The sequence below is a fragment of the Hibiscus syriacus genome, unplaced genomic scaffold, assembly GCF_006381635.1.
Source record: "Hibiscus syriacus cultivar Baekdansim isolate YM2019G1 unplaced genomic scaffold, ASM638163v2 tig00008483_pilon, whole genome shotgun sequence".
Classification (NCBI taxonomy): Eukaryota; Viridiplantae; Streptophyta; class Magnoliopsida; order Malvales; family Malvaceae; genus Hibiscus; species Hibiscus syriacus.
In genome coordinates this window covers 315,625-318,482 of record NW_024062165.1, presented here as the reverse complement: position 1 = coordinate 318,482, position 2,858 = coordinate 315,625, and the positions used below count along the sequence as shown (strand labels likewise).

The 2,858-nt window shown below is 35.8% G+C and overlaps 1 long non-coding RNA gene across 1 annotated transcript; it reads right to left on the bottom strand.

Moving 5' to 3' along the window:
• Nucleotides 1-989: 989 nt before the first annotated feature.
• On the bottom strand, nt 990-1,575 carry LOC120202311. Its single transcript, XR_005523725.1, has 3 exons — nt 1,553-1,575; nt 1,281-1,431; nt 990-1,174 (listed from the first exon to the last, which is right to left on the bottom strand). It is a non-coding gene; the product is annotated as an uncharacterized LOC120202311 (long non-coding RNA).
• Between the last annotated feature and the right edge of the window lie 1,283 nt (nt 1,576-2,858).

Genomic DNA, 2,858 nt, shown 5'->3' with positions numbered 1-2,858 from the left:
GATGAAACAAGTTGCAAGGTGGATGTTTAATGGGTGTTGGTTGCTCGATGATGGAAAACTCCATTGGTTGCTGAATTCTCTTCAAATGTTGTAATGTACTTGGAATCTCAATGATCACAACTTTTGGCTCTTCAAGTGATGTTTCTTTGAATCCTTAAAGTTGGTAAGTCAAGCCAACTTTAGTCTTTCCACCCTCCCACATTATGAATCTTAAATAGTTGGATAATACTCGTTTCTTTTTCTTGAATCGATGATCATAAGCAAGATCACTTCCATGTAAATGATTCAATGTACTGTAAAATAGATATAAGTTAGAACATGAATCATCATTAACAATGTGAATGAATGTAAAAGATTCATTAAGGTTCATGAATGGAATTTGGTTCGTTGAAACTTCCCTTTCATGAGGTTCTTTGAGTGAATGGAGTATATTTGGAATGCCAATAAATACATCTCTTGGAATTTTAAGAGATTCAACCTTTGAAACTTCAAGTGTCACTCCTTTTTGAACTTCAATGGACTAGCTTCTTGAAACATCATTTTGCGAAGGTATGACTCTTGGAACATCCTGTAAATCAAGAGAATAAGTAGGAAGAACATATTGGTTAGTAGAAAACAAATTTTCCAACTCTTCACTTTCTTTCCCTCACTTTCATGCTTTTCTCGAACTATCTCATCAATACCACACTCTTGTTTTTCAATGTGCTCATTTTCACTCTTAATTTTCTTTTCAATGTTTTCAATGTCTTTTTTAACTCTCATTTCTTCTTCTTTTTTGCAAACACTTTCTTTTTGTAGTTGTTCTTGCAATTGTGTTTCTTTGACGAAATTGTCAACACACTCTTGAAAACGAGCTAGACTTTCTGGATTAAAAGACGCAAAATTCCTTGGCTCTCTTCTCGTTGAACTTTTGACATTGCTTTTTGTTAGAAAATTGGGGTCCTCCTGGTAAGATCTTCTACTAAAATTGGGTGTAGAACTAGAAAGGATTGAGTGTTGTCTCTCGTTTTTAGTTGTGTATTGATCTTCGTTGGACGTGTTTGTGAACATGAACGTCGTTCTATAATTTGGTCCAATTTTCTTGAGATTGGGTCGAGATGCTTTCGAACCAAACTCCTTATCTCTTGTGTCATGGCTTGTATTTCCAAGTTTGGTGCATGACCATCGTCACCTCCTGAAATATGAGAATTGTCTCTAGAAGTACAAGACATTATTAGTAATAAAAAAATGAAAAATAGATCTCACGATTCACTCCAAAAAAAATTAAAATGTCACTCAACACTCGTGTTTACACTCGGGAGAAACTTTTAATGGCTCTTTCTGTCTCCCCTTCTAATCTCACACGCTCAATGTGACTTTTCCACTCGTTCCCTCGTAGTCAGTTCTTTTACGAACTAAATTCGACTTTTCAAAATCTGTCAAGTGTGTCGGCTATAGGAAACAAAGGTTAATGGAAACTAGAAAATAATGAAAGGAAGGTTAAAAATTCAAAGGACAAAGAAAGAAAGAAAGATAAAAGTAATTAGTAAGCTTACTACAAAGAAATACTTACAACGAGACTGTCACCAATACAATCAAAGCTGCTGCGTTTTGGGTTGAATCAAAGCTCAAAGTAATTCAATATTTAAGAACACAACATCATAGCATTTCTCTTCATCTCAAGACCAGAACTTTCTTTTCTTTTCTTTTTTTAATTTTCGGAATCTGTTTTTTTTAATTTTCGGAATTTTTTTTCAGGATGAATTTCTTCCTTGGTTCACCTTTGCTCTGATTACCATATGATACGAATCATATCTGCCTTATCGAATGATTGTGGATCTAGGAAGGAAGCAAAAACAACCTGCATAAGAAAAGGGTAAGAAATGGATAATTTAAGTGGTAAATGTGATGGTAAACGGTCGGATAAGAGATGTTTGTTTGGGATATTATTATTATTATTACTATATTATTTTACTATTAATAATAATATTAACGTTATTTATGTTATCATTTTGCAGGCCAAGGTACACCGAGCACAAATCAGGCCCCAAATTACAAACAGTGCACGTCATCCATATTGATCGCCAGTGAACATGTTACAAGCATATTTGGATGAGGAAGTCTTCTTAACATTTAATCCTCTATCTCTTACCTTTCCAACGCACTTTGAATCACATCAATCCGATATCAGTAGCTCAAGATATGATCAGATAACCGAAGACTGTGCAGGCTGGAAAATCAATACGAGATTTAAGAATTTTCAGCAGACCTTTGCTCACTTGCACAATAAGACACGTTGGAACAGCACTTGGGAACACTTGGGAGTGTCTAAACCAGCTGAAATTAGACATAAAACAGCTCATACTTGTTGACCAGCCACCACTCACGCATGATTAGAGGGAAATCATACACATCAAATTCCACTCATGTTCCTCTCACCCTCAAATGCTGCCCATGCGTGTAGTTTGCACAAACCCTTGCTTATACCATCTATTTTTATTCCCACATGAAGAGAATATTACTCCACTACCTATATTTAATAAGGTATTGGATATAGCATTAAGAAGAAAGGGGGAGCAAATGAACGTGGGGAGAATGGTTGGTTTAATGAATTATAATTTTGCAATTTAAAAAAAGGAGCTAATCACTCACGAGGGGGGGGAAGGGAGGATAGACTTGTTCAGCATCTATTCTTAAAGAGAGGACATCCTATAGAGGAAAGGGGTCGGCAATTAAAAGAGTGGGGAAGGAGGTTCAAGAGGAGAAAAAAAGTATCAAAGAGGAGAGCAAGCAGAGACCACGGGGAGGAAGCAAAATTATCAAGAGCAAAGGGTATTCAAGGATAAAAGCGAGAAAAATTTGTAAAGGGCTTTCGATCT